The sequence below is a fragment of the Cetorhinus maximus genome, chromosome 23 (genome assembly GCF_964194155.1).
Source record: "Cetorhinus maximus chromosome 23, sCetMax3.hap1.1, whole genome shotgun sequence".
Taxonomy (NCBI): domain Eukaryota; kingdom Metazoa; phylum Chordata; class Chondrichthyes; order Lamniformes; family Cetorhinidae; genus Cetorhinus; species Cetorhinus maximus.
The window spans coordinates 55,768,781-55,788,471 of record NC_135901.1 but is presented as its reverse complement, the minus strand read 5'-3'; the positions used below and the strand labels follow the sequence as shown (position 1 = coordinate 55,788,471).

The 19,691-nt window shown below is 43.4% G+C and overlaps 4 non-coding genes across 4 annotated transcripts; 3 read left to right on the top strand and 1 right to left on the bottom strand.

Moving 5' to 3' along the window:
* The first annotated feature begins 553 nt into the window (after positions 1-553).
* On the top strand, positions 554-626 carry trnat-ugu (transfer RNA threonine (anticodon UGU)). Its single transcript has one exon. It is a non-coding gene; the product is annotated as a tRNA-Thr (tRNA).
* A 3,108-nt stretch (positions 627-3,734) lies between these two features.
* Positions 3,735-3,829, top strand: trnai-uau (transfer RNA isoleucine (anticodon UAU)). Its single transcript has 2 exons — positions 3,735-3,772; positions 3,794-3,829. It is a non-coding gene; the product is annotated as a tRNA-Ile (tRNA).
* Positions 3,830-10,248: 6,419 nt separating this feature from the next.
* On the bottom strand, positions 10,249-10,331 carry trnas-uga (transfer RNA serine (anticodon UGA)). The gene has a single exon. It is a non-coding gene; the product is annotated as a tRNA-Ser (tRNA).
* A 5,834-nt stretch (positions 10,332-16,165) lies between these two features.
* On the top strand, positions 16,166-16,247 carry trnal-aag (transfer RNA leucine (anticodon AAG)). Its single transcript has one exon. It is a non-coding gene; the product is annotated as a tRNA-Leu (tRNA).
* The last annotated feature ends 3,444 nt before the right edge of the window (positions 16,248-19,691 follow it).

Sequence of the window (19,691 nt, the reverse complement as noted above, 5' to 3'; positions counted from 1 at the left end):
ATGATATCTTCGGGCAATGACAGCCACTGTTTTTAAGGGGTGAGCTGCAGTGAAGGGTTGGCACCAATAAAGTGTTGTTCAACTGGTCTGGTTCCAAACCCTGTGCTGGAATTAAAGAAAAACTTTGAGTTTGCTCAGTGTCTTGACTTCAAAAGCGAGGATGTAAGAAAGTACGTTCCCATAGAATGTAATAAAATGTCGGAATGACTGGGAAATGATGCTGGGAGACATAAAATTATAGACAGTTACAGCAAACAAAGAGGCCATTCGGCCTGGCACGCTGCTTTCAAAGAGCAGTTGCGATTGATTGGTCAGGAGTGATATTTGTGTCAGTGTAAACATGCGGCAGTAAAATCATTACCACATTACCACGGCAGACTTTCATCACTGAAAGCAACTGACACACATCAAATTCTGCCGCTTTCATGTCGCATCTTTTAATTCTCTGTTCTCCATCTCAGACATTTCCAGGTCTATCAAATATCATCCATGCAGAACTTTGCCCTGTTCCTCGTTCCACGAGGGGACTTACTGTGAACAGGACATAGCAAGTGGCTCTATAGCTCAGTGGTTAGAGTACTGGTCTTGTGAACCAGTGGTCGTGAGTTCAATTCTCACTGGGGCATATAGCTGAAATTTGGTGGCAAGGTAGCCTTTGAGAAGAGCACTTTAAAAGTATATCGAAAGGTCATGTGAGTGGGCAGCAAGATGGCAGATGGAATATAATGTCGGCAGGTGCGAATATGTTCACTTGGTTGTAAAAGTTCAAACAGTAAAATGTGAGAAAGTGAATGTGCTGATGTTCAAAAGACCTGGGTGTCCTTGGACAAGCAATGTCGAAAGTTAGCATGTAGGGGCAGCAAGAAATTAAGAAGCGCAATGGCCTTTATTACAAGGGGATTGGAGAGCAAGAATAAAGAAGGGTTTTGGTGAGACGGCATCGAGAATGCCGTGTGCTGTTTTCATCTCCATATTTATAAAAGGATATACTGTCAGTGGAGACGGTACAGAGAAGGTTCACTAAATTGGTCACTGGAATGAGCTAGTTGTCCAATGACGAGAGGCTGAATAAATTGGGCTTCTATTCTCTGGAGTTTAGAAGAATGAAAGGCAATCTCATTGAAACCTACAAAATTCTGAGGGGTCTTGATAGGGCGGACACAGAGATTGTTTCCGCTGGTCAGGGAGTCTAAAACACTGCGGCACTGTCTCAGGGTAAAGGGTCGATAATTTCGGGCTGAGATGAGGAGAAATTACTTCATCCAAAGGGTTGTGAATCTTTGAATTCTCTACCCAGAGGTGTTGTGGATGCTCCATTATTGAATACATTTAAGGCTGGGATGGACAAGTTTTTGCTCTCTTGGGGAACTAACGGATATGGGGAATGGGCAGGATAATGGAGTTGAAGCCCAAGATCAGCCATGATTGAATTGAATGATGGAGAAGGTTCGATGGGCCGTGTGATCTACTCTTGCTCAAATTTCTTGTGATCATGTGTATGATAAAGACAGTAATTCATGTTATAATAAAAACAGAAAGTGCTGGAAGTTCTCAGCAAGCCTGACAGCAAATGTGAAGGGAGAAGCAGAGTTAAGGTTTCAAGTTTAATATGACTCTTTTCCAAACCATCAGTTGGGTGCTAGTTACGACATTTTGCACAACACTGAGACAGGGAATGGAACCCAGGCGGTGAAAGCATCGAATCTGAACCATTAGGGTGTTTCTATAGCATACCTTTGAACGAAATTAGCTTCCAACTGAAGGTTTAATGGTTTAAGACCACCGAGGGTCAAGTAGACTCCCTCTCTTCCTGCTTCTACTTATAGTACCTACATAATTCTGCTTTGTGTCCTTTGGCTGCTAGGAAATCTTGTCCAAAGTTTTCCAGTTCTGCTGTTATTCAGTTAGTTTCCACACAAATAGATTTATGAATATTCATTTCAAATAAAGAGAGAAAATCTAACAACATGTGCATAACATCCATCCTATTAGAAAGATTGGGTTCAAAGCAACGAATAGAAATTGATTCTCTGATTGCATATACCGAACTGGAACACACCATCACACCGAGTGAATCCTCTGTCTGTTCAAATGTTGCTCAGTCAACATTTCAATCTTCCTCCGCTGTGTCGCATATGGACTCTGAATCAATAAGCAGTCTCCACTTAAATAAACACAGAAAGCGTCAATCTCCTCTTGCAACTTTTATAGCTGTTGTTATTCTCTGTACCATTTACCATGAAGATATATAATACAAGTGAATAAAGTTTTGCGATGGTAAAAATGTGTTCATCTCTCGGGGAACTGAACCACATTGACACACACACATGAACACACATAGACAGAAACACCGCGAGTGACAGCGGGCTAGGTTTTGTCTCTGAGGAGAGGCAAACTCTCAGAAAGCAAGGATGTCACCAATTTAACTCAGCTTTGTTACATTTCTGACTGCAGATTCTGTGAATGCTTATGGATGAACAGGAAAGAAGGAACACAGAAGTGAAACAGGAAAAACAGACGGGAGTGTTCGGAAGGTTCTGACTCCATTTAGCCAATAATTAATCCTGGAGGTTCCAAAAGGACAGAACACTGAGCAGTGCAACCGGCAGGACGCGAACCTGTGGGGGCAGATCCCAGTGGAGCTCCAATCCATCGCCTTAATCACTCAGCCATGACTGGAGACCGTACTCTGGTGTAAATGTTGTTCATGTAAAACCATGGAATGGTTACAGCAGAGACTGAGAGCATTCAGCCCCACCAATTCCCACTCACCCTACAATTCCTACAGCCTCCCTTGTTCTTCCTACCAAGACGAACCACATCATGTGTCAAATGCCCTGATCCTATCCTAAGGGATTTGATGAAACGTCTGAAAAGACGAACCAACTGAAACTTTGGCAGTGATAAGATTCAAATCCACGACTCGATCGAGGCTGCAGTTTAAATCCAGCGCCTTGGACCACTCAAACACACTACTGCTGGCAATATGATAGTAACCATTGCCTTGAGTGGTTTTGGTGCTGAATAAAAACTTAACAAGTAGCAGCAGAAATAGACCATTTTGTCGCTCGAGCCCCTCACAGTTCCATAAAATCAGGGCCAAGGTAACAATCTTGAGGCCATTCAGCCCGGGTCAGAGGAACAGCGGCCATCCAGCTTTTTGATGCTGCTTCGCCATTCAATAAGATCATGGCTGACACAACAGAAACCCCGCGCAGCGAGTTAGCCAGAGGGACTTGTATAGAATTTCTAACTGTGTCCTCATGCTGCAGTTCTGGATTATGCTTTGCAGAAATAGGATTGGGCTGGGATATTTAGGAACACCGGAGAGAAATTGATCGTGCAATAGAATCTCTCATTGGGTCCCATCGTGCCCTCGCCAGCTTTTTTAAAAGAGCTGCCCAGTTAGTCCCAAAATCTTTCTCTTTCTTCATAACCCAGCAGCTTTTCTATTTCAAATATTTGTCCAATTCCCTTTTGAAAACTCGGAGTTAAGGAAAACAATATTGAAAAAGGCGCAGGACCTTCAGCAGTGTCCATGCTCAGTGTGTGAAAACTAACAAAGTTTCCCTGGCCCATTCTCGGCATGTTATTTTATTCAAAATATATTACAGTTCATATAGTATCATAAAAATTTATTGAGACCCCATTGACCAATCTGCCACCAAGGAATCATGCCTGACCCCAGTGATCTGTGAAAAATGTAACCAGATCAAATGCAGCCACTAGCGGGCGCTCCAGTGGCGCAATCGGTTAGCGCGCGGTACTTATAGAGCAGTGCGATCAGCGGGCTATGCCGAGGTTGTGAGTTCGACCCTCACCTGGAGCAGAGGTTTTACTGGAGCTACTACATGTGGAACCACATTTGGATCCGAGATTCTTGAATTAATGGCACGGTTTTCAGCAGACAGCATTGCAATGACAGAGCATAAGCGCATCCTCGACCACCGTACTAGTTTATTAAATTCTGTTACACAGAGTTGTTGTACAGGAAGATCAACAGCGACTCATTTACCATCTCCGCGTGGTTTTAACTTGTTCTATTTGACTAAAAACGTTAAGAAAATCATGTTTAAATTGTTGCATTTCCACCACTGATCACACAAGATAACACCCGGCTGGAGGTGGTTAGTTAAAACTGCTCCCCAGGTTCCACGGTGACAGACAGTCTGCTCCTTGATGCAGTTCCTGATACACGCACGGGGAAAGCAGATATCACCTGACTCATGAAACGCGCATAACATCAAGCTGACCTTTGGCACCAAGCTGATGGTGTATTAGGCCTGTGTCCTCAGTACCTTGTTGTCTGGCTGTGAAACATGGACGACTTACAGCTATCAAGAAAAGAAGCTCCACAATTTCCATCTGCGCTGTGTGCGGTGGTTATTGGGAATCTCCTGGCGGGACACAATCAGGAAGCGGCAGCCCTCTCAAAGACAGAGCTCCCAAGTCTGTTCGGCTCATCAAACAGAGGGAGGTTGGATGGCTCGGGCCCGTTTACAGGATGGAAGGTGGTCACATAGCTAAGGGCCAGGCGGCAAGTGAGACGTCCAAAGCTCTGCTTGTATGACACTCACAAGCGTGACATGGAGGCCCTAATTAGCGATTATCAGACATGAATTTCACTCGATGACTACAGGGGAAGATGGCGGCACTTCCTGTGAGCTGTTGTGCATCACCATGATGCCCATTTGCTACAGCGGCTTGGCAACAGGCGCCAAGACTAGAAACAACAACCCATAACATCGCTTTTAGCTTCATGTGAGGCACTTGTGATGGAAACTGCCCCTCAAGGATTGACCTCCTCAGCCATCAGAAACTGTGCAGCATATGGAGACAACCCATCTGAAATAGATTTGTTTGATGTGTGTCCGTCATCTTTCATGAATGGAAGGATGACGAAGATCATTGTGAAATTCATTTGCAAAAAATATGACGTGTTTCACACACAAACACACACATACACACACACGAACACAGCCAGACACACAGAGATACATTTGCACACACACACATACACACACATAAACACATACACAAGCACGCATCAATACATATAGATAGACAAACACGCACGCGCAGACACAGACACACATACACACATGCACACACAAACACAGACGTACACAGGTGCACACAGACATACAGGCACACATGCACAAATACACACACACAAACACACGCACATACACAGACACATACATATAAACGCACGCTCACACACAGAAACACAGAAAGACACATAAAGAAACACACACAAAAGCACAAACACACGGACACAAACGCACACATGCAAAAACACACACACACATGCACACACAGAGACACACACGCACACACCACACACACTGACACACAGTGACACACACACACACATACACACTCTCTCTCACACACATACACACTCTCTCACACACACACACGCACATACACCCACAGAAACAGACACACACACACACACATACATACATACACACACACACAAACACAGACGCTGACACAAACACACACACAAACGCACACAGACGCACGTGCACATTCACACACATACACATATAAATACATTTACAGACACACACTGATACATATAGGCAGACATACATGCACACACAGATACATACAGTCAAAAAAACAGACACATACACAGACGCACACATACAAAAATGCACACACGCACAAAGACACACACGCAGACACATGCACATACACATAACCACACACACGAACACACACACACACGCCAATATGCCATCTTGCTCTAACGCCGGAAAAACCGCATTTCAAATTAATATTCCCATCTTGACGACCTGGGTGGCTCTGTAGCACTGAGGAAAATGTCACCCAGTATCTTTCAGGTGGTATCATGAGCCAATAGACACTGGCATCCTGTTTCTTGAGGTGTAATCGTTGCAATGGTTGCATTAAGGGGCCACCTATCATTCAATTTCTAATGGAAACTTCTATCGTTATTATTAGTGGAAACCTTGCGCCTGTCAGTTTTCAATAGGAACTTTTATCTTTTATTGCTGAAGTTGACGCTGCTGCTGTTAGTTGCTTCAATGAGGGCTCTTCATGTTTTATAATACAAAGCAATTATTTTCCATTTTGCTGATACAAAGACTTGCATCTTTGAATGTATCATCAGGACCTGTCCCTCTTCTCCCCAAACTAGCCCATATCACATTTGTATATTAAATCCAGGGACAGTTAGTGTCCTCGCTGCACAAACCCATACCTCTGTTTGTGTTACAGCAGGTCCTGCCTCTCCAATCACCGAAGTAGCCCATATCTATGTTAATAACGTACCAGCCCCAGTTACTGGTATGACTGTACTGGTCCATATTTCTATCTATATTACATCAAATCCTGTCTCTATTATTAATTCACTAGCCCATATCTCTATTTATATTACACGAGATCAATGTATCTGTTAATACTTAACAAGTAATGTCTCTATTATGACTGCACTAGCTGATATCTCAGTTACTGTTACAGTAGAGCCCGCCTCCGTTATTGCTGCACTAGCCCATATCTCTTTTTATATTGCACCAGGTCGTTTATCCTTTTATGCTACACCAGACCCTGAGTCATTTCAGATAAGATTCCATAGATTATACAAATTAACTAGACAGACAAACCAATCCAAAAATGATTACAACGGTCGGGGTGGAAATTTTAAAGCTCACAGTTAAAAACCGTAGAAAGAGAACAACGGGAGTTTCAATCCTTTCCAACAATTGGAATAATAAATCGGATAATTTCAGGTGTGTGAATATCATGTCAGGTAAACGTACAGGATCATTTTTTCCGTCGCTTGCGTACATCATCAGACATTTGAGGTAAATATCAGGAGTTTCTGTGAGATGTGGCAGTGATCATTTTCCATTAAGATGCTCGTCATTCTCGATATGATTCTAATCCCTGAGTTCCTCAGGATTGTGTCCGAGGCCCAAGCATCTTCCGCTGCTTCATCAATGTCCTTCCCTCCATCATCAGGTCAGAAGAGGGATTGTTCATTGATGATTACACAATGTTCAGCACCAGTCATGATTCCACACATTCTGAAACAGACCATGTCCAAAAGCAGCAAGACTTGGACAACATACAGGCTTGGGCTGATAAGTATCAAGCTACATTCGCGCCACACAAATGCCCGGTAATGATCATTTCCAACAAGAGAAAATTGAACCACTTCCCCTTGACATTTAAAGAGGAATTAGTATCACTGAATCCCCGACTATCAACGTTGTGGGCGTTACCATTGAGCAGAAACTGAACTGCACCAGCAATGTAAATACTGTGACGACAAGAGCAGATCAGAGGCTGAGAATGCTGCGGAGAGTAATTCACCTCTTGAACCCCCAAACTCGCCCAGCACCTACAAGGCTCAAGTCAGGAGTGTGATGGAATACTCTCCACTCGCTTGGCTGAGCGCGGCGTCAGTAACACACTAGAAGCTCGACACCATCCAGCACAAAGTAGCCCACTTGTTGACACCTCACCTACCACCTTCATCATTCACTCCCTCCACCAATGATGCCCAGTGGCATCAGTGTGTTCCATCTACAAGATGCACTGCAGGAACTCATCAAAACTCCTTCGACAGCACGTTCCAAGCCCATGACCACTACTAGTTAAAAGGGCAAGGACAGCAGAAAGATGGAAGCACCACCACCTGGGAGTTCCCATCCAAGTCACTCACCATCCTGACTTATAAATGTATCGCCGTTCCTCCACTGTCACTGGGTCAAAATCCTGGAGCTCCCTTCCTAACAGCACTGTGGGTGTACCTACACCACATGGACTGCAGCGGTTCAAGAAGGCAGCTCACCACTAACTTCTCAAGGGCAATTAGGGATGGGCATAAAAATGTTGGACTAACCAACGACGCCCACGTCCCGTGAAATAATAAATAATATTTTTCCAAATGATCTTTGGGAACAGAAAAGTCGATTCTTGGAAGTGAAATGGTCAGTCTTACAATACTTTATAAACAATGGAAAACAACCGAATAGTTATCAATAAATAGTGGCAATATTAAACTATTTGCAATTAAAATGCAGGAACTGTTTGGGATTTAACACATTCCCTGAGGGTGGAGATGGGCTGAAGGTTATCATTCAGGTTAATGTCGGGGATTATTCTTTATTAAGTTCATTTTTGCAAAAAAGCGTTATTAGAAGACCGGAGATTTAAATGAATGGGCAATTTCTCAGAGACAGAGAGAGAGAGAGAGAGAGTGAGAGAGCAATAAGTTTCAGTGAGTTAGACGCTGTCTCAGGTGGAGAGATGACAGACGTTCAATGAATGTGGCGACAAACGTGCCCGTCTTACCAAAGAAATGGTTGGCATGACATGAATTTTTAACAAGACCACACAACAGAATATACTATCAATAAATATTTGCGTTATTAGACGATCTGTAGTTTAAGAGAAAATAAACAAAGCTGAAACATTCTGCTGAAGGTAAATCTTTGTGGAATGATGCAGCATGATTTTTTTTCACACACACACACACAGAACAGGCGATGTCTCATATGTAATTCTGTTGGCTGTAATGAAAATGCATATCAGGAGCTCTGCGGAACAAACAGTCAAACAAACAAAACCTCTAGTTTTAGGCCAAAGTCAGAGGCCCATTTGTAACTAAACGTCCACCTTAAAGAGACATAGAATAGTGTAGTAACAACAGAGACAGAGCCTGGCGTGGTAATTACTGAGACAGGGCCTAGTGCAATTTAAGCAGGGAAATTACTAGTGCAGTAATAACAGAGAAAGCATCTAATGTTACTTAAGCAAAGACGTGACCTAGTGCACGAATAACAGGGATGGGGACGAGTGCTATATTAACATAGACAGGGTCTACTGCTGCAATATGGGAGACGGGGCTAGTACAGTAGTTACTGATACAGGGCCTGGATCAACATCAAGTGAAATAGGGCAGTTATTACAGGCACAATGCATAGAGTAATTGTTTCCCAGAGTGTCTAAGGCCGTAATAACGGAGATTGCCTCCAGTGTAAGAGAGACAGACATGATCTCGTGGAGTAAAAACAGAGACAGGGAGAGTTGAATAGAAGCAGAGACAGAGGTAGAAAGACAAAGCCTCTGCAAAGACAGGATCCATTTTAATTGAAAAGACGGACAAGTCGAACGTGATACAGGCTAATATAGAGTCTAGTGTAAATTGTTCTGAAATGGTCTAGCGGAATATAAGTGCAGACATTATTCAGTGTGTTATAAGCAGTGCCGTGATCTAGTGGAACATAAGTGAGGCAGTGCCGAGTGCAGTAATAATTGAGACAGGACCTCGTGTAATACGAACCTGCCTAGTGTAGTAATAACACAGACCGGATCCATTATAAGTAAACTGATACAGGGTCTAGTGGAGCTTCACATAATTCAGGTCTCTTTGTAATATAAACTGACGCAGTGTCTGGTGATTTAAATACCGCCAAAGACACGAGATTAATACAAACAGAGACATGGACAAGTACAGAAATGAGAATAATGGCTTAGGACAATAACAACAGAAACAGGAAATTGTGTGAGATGAATGGTGTTTTGGTGCAGCATTACCTGAGACAGGGCCTAGTTTCATAGACACGTGGCAGGTTCTACTGGAGTAATTGCTGAGACAGGGTCTTGTGAAATGCAACTAAAAACATGTTCTAGTTTTCTATAACCAGAGACAAGCTCTAGTGCAGTGCCAACTGGGGCATGGCTTAATGTAACTTTAGCCAAAACCTGCTTCAGTGCAGTCATGACTGAGATAGTGCCAAGTGTATTGTGGCCCTAGTCCAGTACATAAACAACTGTGACTGAGCCAATTACAGGCACAATTGAGAGATGACCTTCTCTAATATGACCAGAGTCGTATCCTAGTGTAATAGAAACAGCGTCTAATTTAATATGAAACTCTTTCGAGTTATCAACAGTCACAGATTGCAACTCTTTTCGAGTACAATCACAGTTCTTGGTTTCCGGGAGTGGGACATGAACCCACAACCCTCTGATTCAAAGGCGAGGGTGCTATGAACTGAGCCACAACTGACACCTCTAATTTAATTTGAACAGAGACAGTGCCAAATGCAGTAATAATTCAGACACCGCCTGCTTCATGTGATGTGAGCAATCACGATTTCACTGCCAACCACTGGTCAAACTTCGCTATTGCAGGTGTTGTGAAAATGTCGATTCCATTTACTGTTTCTGAGATCACTGGTTAAAATCAGAAATAATGGAAAACTTAGTCGGCAGGATTCGAAGCTGTGCGGGGTAACACCTAATGGATTTCAAATCCATCGCCTTAACCACTCGGCCACGACTAAAGACTTTGGCGGAAGGCCTGTATTATTTATATGAAATCATACAATAGTTACAGCAGAGAAAGAGGGTCTTCTGCCCGCTTTGTCACTGTCACAACCCGACCTTTTCCCCGGAACCCTGCAATTTATATTGTCCCTCCTCGTTCTCCCTCCCAAACTGGGAATGAAAGCGTGAGAATGAAAGAGGAAGAGAAGTGACGGGATTTGTAGATCCCAGGGGAAAGAGACTCCAGGAACAGTTCATTGTGACAGTTCACATAGCAACAAGAAAACAACATTCCCTGAGGAGGGCCAAGAGTGGGAGTGTGTTTAGTTCAAACACAGAAGACTTGTTCAGTCAATAACAGCATCGAGTGTGTTAGACATGAACATGAAGTGAACAGCGAGGTGAAATAGTGCTACAAGCTGCGGATGTACAGCTCCCAATTTCCAAAACCCACCAACCTCATCAATGCAGCTCCTCTGAACATTTCGAGGCAAATATTGATCCTTTATAAGGTGCCGTTCCCAGAACTATACACAGTCCTCCAGGTGTGATCTAACCAGGGCTTTGCATAGCTGTAGCAAACCTTTCCCTCTTTACTATAACAGCCTCTGTTACAGGGTATACAGCAAGGGGAATTAGATTGTATAGATCGAATAAGAAAAATATGGAGATGCTTCATCAGAATAAAATTCCTTTTCAAATTCCATTTGAAATGAACTTGATTGTTTCGAAACCTGTATAAGAATCCCCAGCCCACATCTCTGTGTCATCGGGTCAGGGAAACTTTGTTAATTTTCACACACTGAGCATGGACACGGCAGAAGCTCCTGCATCTCTTTCAGTTTTGTTTTTCTTAACTCAGAGTTTTCAAAAGGGAATTGGACAATGACTTGGAAGGAAGAAAAAAATCAGAGTTATGGAGAAAGGAAAGGAAATTGAGTCTAATTGAAAGAAAATTGTAAAAAGCTGATAATGATATGATGATTGAATGGTCTCCTCAAGCGGTCTGCCGTTTTATGATGACATTACCAGGTTAATTTGACGACAGCATTTCTAAATCTGCCACCCGAATCTTATTTCTGTAAAACAAGGACCCAAAGTGCTGCTGCAGGACCTCACAGTTTAACATGAGGTGCAGGTGCCTCTGGCTTTGTTAGGTATTGTTCTGTAGTGAACTGGTTATCACATGTGCACGAAATCACCAAGCCTCCTTAGACACCACCTTCCAAAACCATAACCATTACTATCTGGAAAGACAAGGGCAGCAAATAGATGGGAACACTGCCACCTGGAATTTCCCCTCCAAGTCACTCACCATTCTGACTTGGAAATATGTCGCTGTTTCTTCACTGTCGCTGGTTCAATATCCTGGAATTCCCTTCCTAAAAGCACTTTGGGTGTACCTACACCACATGGACAGTTGCATTTCAAGAAGGCAGCTCAGCACCACCTTCTCAAGGGCAACTAGGGATAGGCAATAAATGCTGGCCCAGCCAGCGAACCCCACATCCCGAGAATAAATTGCAAACTGTCTGCAGAATTAATCATTGGCTAAATAAAATTAAAACCAACCAAACACCCCCTTCCTTCTTACTTCCGTTCATCTCCATTCAGGATCATAATTCTTCTTATCCGTGTTACTAAACGTTATTTCAGTTGCAAACATTCATAAATTTGCAGTCTGAAAAGGAACGATAATTGGTCAAGTTGGTGACATCCTTGCTTTCTGGGTCTTTGTCTCTCCTTCGGCCTCTGTTACTCTCGGTGCATATGTCTGTGTGTGTCAATGTGGTTCAGTCCCCTGAGGAGTTGAATACATTTTTACCATCACAAACTTTATTCGCATTGGCTAATCCATATTACCTGTGCCTTTTATTGTAATTTCAGGCCTCTTTCATTAGAGAAACGTTTCTCCCCAAAATGACACGTTTATATAAAACACAATCAACATCCATTGTTACACAGCCACGGATTGTTATTGGGTTCTTAAGCGACAATGAGAAAAAAATCCAACTCTCCTGTGCCCAACGAGTCCCAACAGTAATGATATTTTTATCTGAATATTAATTTCAAATATAATTTATAATCTGACCAACCATGCACCTCCAAATAACACATTCGAAATCTATGAAGCTATTGGATTCAAATAACCCCATTACTTATTCTCTCTTCTTCAGCTCCACAGTGAGTGAGACAGGGAAAAGCAGAAAAGCAGCAACATTCTGGCCCCGCACTCTCCAATCACCCGCTGCCAGCAGAAAGATACAGTCGCTTTGCTGAGTGTTTATTTTGTGAAATGGTGAAGAGCGAATATAAGAAGCTTGTAAGATAATGCGTTCAGTTAATATCCAACAACAAACAGGAACAAGGCAGCTTTTCTCTCACTTAAAAGGGCAAGTTTTTATAATACTACAGCATACTACAACAACTTACATTTAGAAAGCGCCTTTAACCTGTTGAAACGTCACAAGGCGACGCCCATGGTCATTATATAACAAAGTGTGACGCTGAGCCTCATAATCGGTCAGCTGACTAAAAGCTCTGTCAAAGGGGGAGGCTTTAAGAACTTTCTTAAAGGAGGAAAGTATCGATTTCATGTTCCAGCCAACAGCAATGGTTGTTCTCATTGGCTGAAGAAGCCACTTGTGTTCAACCTGAACAGACCATTGAGCCGGAGAAAGTTGACTGGTGAAAGAGATTGGGAAAGAAAAAATTCCAAAAGTAGCCTCCATGAGCCGAATTTCCAAACTGGTTAGCAGCTTCCTGATGGCCGACTGGTTCGGGTTCAGCACTTTCACTGCATCACCCCGGGTTTGATTCCCTGTCAGGGAATTGAGATTTTCTGCTCTTGGGCGAACTGCTAAAGCCAACATTATTGTCTTCCTGGCTGAAAACAACACAGCACAGTTCTGTCACATTCAGGGCAATGAGAGTTGAAGTTTCACATCAGAACTGAAATGTCTCACGTGCAACAAGTCGAGAATAAATCCAGAGTCGGAGTGAGGAAGTGAAAATAAAAGAGAAGGGCTGTGATAGGTAACAAAGCACTGACTGTAGAGCTGGTGATGCGAGGCAAAATATTATTCCTGTATTACCCATGTTACCTTCAATTCTAATTTCCTTATTTATCCCATTCCCAACATTCCCACTACAGTTTGGTGGTATATAAACAACTCCCACTAATGTTTGATGCCTCTTACTATTTATTAGCTCCACTCAAACTTATTCTTCAATCTAAGATCCTCTCCCACTAATGTGCGGATCTGGTCCCTTATTAACAGCACTAACCCACCTCCTTTTCCTTTTTGCCCATCCTTCTTAAATGACGATTGCTCTTGAATATTCAGATCAACCAATCACACTGCTCTGTCAAAGCAGAACACATGGCCGATTGGCCAATTTCTTTGCTGTAACTTTCTGCCATTTTGTGTTTCCCAACACCCCAGTTGTATCTCTCTAAATTTTACTGCCATTTTCTAACTCAATCCATCGAGATGTAATCCCTGCCCTTCTATCCGACGCTTTGAATTCAAGACAATGAGCAAATTCAGTGGGTTTTCTTGTCATTTCTATCACTGAATTTGACACCTGACTCGTTCAACGGCAATTAAGTAGTCTCAGCCGTTCACCCCTTCAAAATGAACCTGTTGTGTTGCTTCTTGCAGTGCATCTGCTAAACAACATAAGCTCATCTCAGCTCTGCTTTCTTCATAGTGAAATCCAGTGTGAAAATATGAACAATTTCAAAGCTTAACAACGTGCACAAGACTGGAAGGAGAATGTGGCTGTGGATAATTCACACTGTGCATATTCCTGTTATCAGCATCTCGGACAATCAGGAAAATGAGATCCTGTAAACCCTTCCCTTCTCAAATTCTCGTGTCTTCCTTCCCTGTCCCTGCTTCCCAGGGAAATATTGAGTTCATGGACTTACTGTGTCTGCATCAAGCAACTAATTGACTTGGGAGCTTGGGAGGTGAGGCAGGGACAGAAGCAGAAACAGATGTGACATGACAGTGTTTGGAATTTGATGTGTTTCTGTTACTTTCACTGATGAATTTCTGCCGTGTGTTCCCTTGTCAGTTTCACAGGAGCCGCAGTGATGAGGTTGGTGGGTTTTGGAAATTGAAAGTTGCACATGAGCAGCTTGAACAGCAGGTCGAACAAGTGCCAGTTCAGATTGAATGTTTGGGTTTGTGTGCGGTGTTTCATTTTAACAGGAAGGGTGAGGAGAGACAGCATCAATATAAATTGCTGTGGGGAACAGGCGATATTTTGGAATTAGTTAAATGGCTCTTCAGAGAGATGGCATGGACATGATGGGCTGAATGTACTTCTCTGCTGTAATCATCTATAATTTTATACCGACCATATTAACTTGTGCATAGGGCCGTTCGCCACAGCCGAGTGGGTACGGCGATGGAGTCCAAACCCATTGGGTTTTTCCGCTTTTCATTATTCCTGCTTAAACTCTGTTTCTACAGAGTTAATTATCGGTTACATTGAATCAAGTCCATCCAGAAACTCGGGAGTTATCCTATTTCCGTTCACTCCTGAAAACATTCACGAATCTTGCATTCGGAAATGGAACAGAAACGGAGCCAGGTTGGTGTCAGGCTTGCTTTCTGGGTGTTTTGTCTCTTCTTAGAAACAACCGCTTGCCCTCTGTCACTCTCGGTGTCTTTGTCTGTGTGTGTTCCTCTGTGTGTGGTTCAGTTCCTCATTTTTACCATCCAAACATTATTCACCTTATTCCTGCGGCTTCATATTAAGATGGTCCAGAGAAAACAAAAGCGCTGTTTTAAATGATGCAAGAGGACATTTATTTCTGTTTCTTTTTGAGTGCAGGCTGTTCAGCTACTAAATGCCCGGACGTGACAAAACGGAGGATGATTATATATTCTCATTCAGTGCCAATGCCGGCCAACGTAATGGTTGTTTCTGCTCTGACTGTGGTTGAGTGGCCGAGTACACTGAGCTGCTGGTCAAGGTTCCTGTGATTTGGGCTCCACTCCCGCGGTTATTAAACTTTCCGGTGGTTTTCTTTTGAGACACTTCCTAAAAATGCTCCGTGCGGCCGGCTGATCTGTGCAGTGTTGCATTTTGGTTGGGAGGATGGGGAGGGGCAGTCGAAGTTGGGTTAATGGCAGGGACTGAAAATCCTTTTTCTCTGTTACTCCCTGTATCCATTCTATTATTTTATACAAACAACAGTTCGATTTCACTAAATAGTTGTGGCCAAGTAATTTTAACTGACGGTATGTAGAATTACTTGTCGGTTAATTGGAATAACAACCGTCCAAATACCCCCGTGTTTCTTATTCCCGTTCATCTGCAAACATTCCCTAAATTCGCAATTGGAAATGGAAGCGTAATTGACCACTCCTGATCAACCAATCACAACTGCTCTTTGACAGCAGCACGCCAGGCCGAATGGCCTCTTACTTGCCGTAACTTTCTATAATTTTATGTTTCCCAATACCACGGATGCTCTTTCCAGGTGATTCTGCCATATTATAACCCAATTTACCGAAATGTACTTTGTTACCTTGTGTCCTGTCCTTCTGAAGTCAAGACCCGGAATGAATTCAGTGAGAGGTTTTCTTGCCATTTCTAGCAGGAGATTCGGAACCAGACCAGTTGAATGACAGTTTAAATGGTGCCAACCCTTCACTGCGGCTCATTGTGTTTTTGAGTGGAGATGATTTCTATTTGTTACAAAGTGCAGGATGATCTGATTAACTGACGGAGCTGGATCCAGATTCCGAATGGTCAATTCCTACTTCATTGCTTTTGTTCTATTTCAGTGGCAATACCAATGAAGGAGATGATTAATAATTTTCACCTATGTGGTAGCGTGGCCGAGCGGTCTAAGGCGCTGGATTAAGGCTCCAGTCTCTACGGAGGCGTGGGTTCGAATCCCACCGCTGCCAAACATTTAGCAGCCCCATTTGGACAAACACACACCACCGAAAATTGAGCGTCCTGTGCTGCATTTTGTCAAGAAGAAAGAGGAGAGACAATATAAATATGAGTTGCTGTGGGGAAAAGGTAGGGTGTGGAATTATAGTAGTTGAGTTCCTCTTCCAGAGAGTCGGCTTGTGAACGACATGCTGAATGACCGTCTGATGGAGCCGCTTATGATTTTATACAAACATCAGTGACGTCAGTGCAGGTCCTGTGTTCACGGTGGAGTGGATAAGGGGATGGGGTTGGAATCCTGTGGGGTCTCCTCACAGACTTCCAAATCCTACCAGCTCCAGTTCTCATTATTCCTGATTTTGATAAGGTGCCTATGGAGTTAATTATTAGATTAGTCAAAAAGAAAAGGGAAGCATTTGTAAGGGCTAGAAGGCTGGGGACAGAAGAAGCCCGTGGAGAATACAAAGAAAGTAGGAAGAAACTTAAGCAAGGAGTCAGGAGGGCTAAAAAGGGTCATGAAAAGTCACTGGCAACAAGGATTAAGGAAAATCCCAAGGCCTTCTATACATATGTAAATAGCAAGAGGGTAGACAGGGAAAAGGTAGGCCCACTCAGGGACAGAGGTAGGAATTTGTGTGTGGAGCCAGAAGAAATGGGAGAGATACTAAATGAATACTTCTCATCAGTATTCACCAAAGAGAAGGACTTAGCCGTCGATTTGTCTAGGGAAGAGTGTGTAGATAGCCTGGATAATGTTGAGATCAACAGAGAGGAGGTGTTAGGCGTCTTGAAGAATATTAAGGCGGATAAGTCTCCAGGGCCAGATGGGATCTACCCAAGAGTACTGAGGGAGGCAAGGGAGGAGATTGCTGGGGCCTTGACAGAAATCTTTGTATCCTCACTGGCTACGGATGAGGTCCCAGAGGACTGGAGAATGGCCAATGTTGTTCCACTGTTTAAGAAGGGTAGCAGGGATAATCCAGGAAATTACAGGCCGGTGAGCCTTATGTCAGTGGTAGGGAAATGAGGGGCAGCATGGTTTTGTCAAGGGGAAGTCGTGGCTCACTAACTTGATCGAGTTTTTCGAGGAAGTGACAAAGATGATCGACGATGGAAGGACAGTGGATGTTATATACATGGTTTTCAGTAAGGCCTTTGACAAGGTCCCTCATGGCAGACTGGTACAGAAGGTAAAGTCACACGGGATCAGAGGTGAGCTGGCAAGATGGATACAGAATTGGCTTGGTCATAGAAGACAAAGGATAACAGTGGAAGGGTGCTTTTCTGAATGGAGAGCTGTGACTAGTGGAGTTTCGCAGGGATCAGTGCTGGGACCTTTGCTGTTTGTGGTATACATAAATGATTTGGAGGAAAATGTAACTGGGCTAATTAGTCAGTTTGCAGACGACACTAAGGTTGGAGGAGCTGCAGATAGTGAAGAGGATTGTCAAAGGTTACAACGGGATATAGATCGGTTGGAGACTTGGGCGGAGAAATGGCAGATAGATTTTAATCCGGACAAATGCGAGGTAATGCATTTTTGAAGGTCTAATACAGACAGGAATTATACAGTAAATGGCAGAACACTTAAGTGCATCGACTGGCAGAAGGATCTGGGTGTACAGGTCCACAGGTCACTGAAAGTGGCAACGCAGGTGGATAAGGTAGTCAGGAAGGCATATGGCATGCTTGCCTTCATTGGCAGGGGTATTGAGTATAAAAGCTGGGAAGTCATGCTGCAGCTGTATAGAACCTTGATTAGGCCACACTTGGAATATTGCATGCAATTCTGGTCGCCACATTACCAGAAGGATATGGAGGCGTTGGGGAGGGTGCAGAGGAGGTTTACCAGGATGCTGCCTGGTCTGGAGGTTATTAGTTATGAGGAGAGGTTGGAGAAACTCGGATTGTTCTCACTAGAGCGACGGAGATTGAGGGGCGACTTGATAGAAGTTTACAAAATTATGAGTGGCATGGACAGAGTAGATAGTCAGAAGCTTTTTCCCAGGGTGGAAGAGTCAATTACTAGGGGTACATAGATTAAAGGTGAGAGGAGAAAACTTTAGAGGAGATGTGCGGGGTAAGTTTTTTACGCAGAGGGTAGTGAGTGTCTGGAATTTGCTGCCAGAGGAGGTGGTGGAAGCAGGTACGATAGTGGTGTTCAAGAGGCAGCTTGACAAATACATGAATAGGATGGGAATAGAGGGATACGGACCCCGGAAGTGCAAACTATTTTAGTTGAAGGGCCATATGATCGGCGCAGGCTTGGAGGGCCGAAGGGCCTGTTCCTGTGCTGTACTTTTCTTTGTTCTTTGTTCTATAAACGGAATCAAAACCATTCCCATAGTTTCTTCTTTCCGTTCGTCTGTGTGATTGTCAATGTGGTTCAGTTCCCCAAAGGAAAGGACACATTTTTAACAGAACAAACTTTATTCACGTTAGTTGTGCATCTTCAGATCAAAAATTATCAGGGTGAAAGGTACAAAAAGAGTCTGTCTCCTTCTCTGTGTGCCCCATTGCAACAACAGCTTATATTTAGATAGCGCCTTTAACGTAATTCAACCGCCAAAGATAGTTCACAGGATCATTATATAACAGAGTCTGACACTGACACACATAAGGAGATGTTAGGCCACGTGACCAAAAGCTTGGTCGGAGAGGTAGGTTTTAAGAAGAGTCTTAAAGGAGGAAAGTGAGATCGTGGCAGAGAGGTTTAGGGAGGGAATTCCAGAGATTGGGGCCTCGGTAACTGAAACCACGGTCACCAATGGTGGAGCTATTCTGTTTGGGAATGTACAAGAGGCCAGAATTAGAGGAACACAGATGTCTCAGAGACTTGTGGGGTTAGAGGACATCACAGAGATTGGGAGAGGCGAGAACAAGGAGGGATTTGAAAACAAGGTTAAGAAATTTTGAAGTAGATACATTCTTTGAACGGGAGCTAATGTAAGTCAGCGGGTAGAGGGTGATAGGAGAATGGGACTTCCTGTGAGTGAAGACACAGGCAGCAGTTTTGGATGACCTCAATTTGCGGGCGGGAGAATGTCCACTTACATTCCAGAACTGACATTCTGCTGGATCAGCACTGCCCTGTTTCCAAGACCAATATTGATCCTTTATAAGGTGCGGTTCCCAGAACTACACACAGTCCTCCAGGTGTGATCTAACCAGGCCTTTGTTTAGCTGTAGCAAACCTTTCCCTCTTTTCTATAACAGCGTCTGTAACAGCTTGTACAGCAAGAGGAATCGATTGTATAAATCGACTGAGAAAAATGAGGAGATGTTTGGTCAGAATAAACTTCTTTCAAATATTCAATAGGAAATCAATTGCTTAAATAAATATTCCTCTTTATTTCGAAGACAACATGTGAATCCCCAGTTCAACTCTCCATGCCATTGGGTCAGGGTAACTTTGTTAATGTTCACACACTGAGCGTGGACACTGCAGAAGCTCC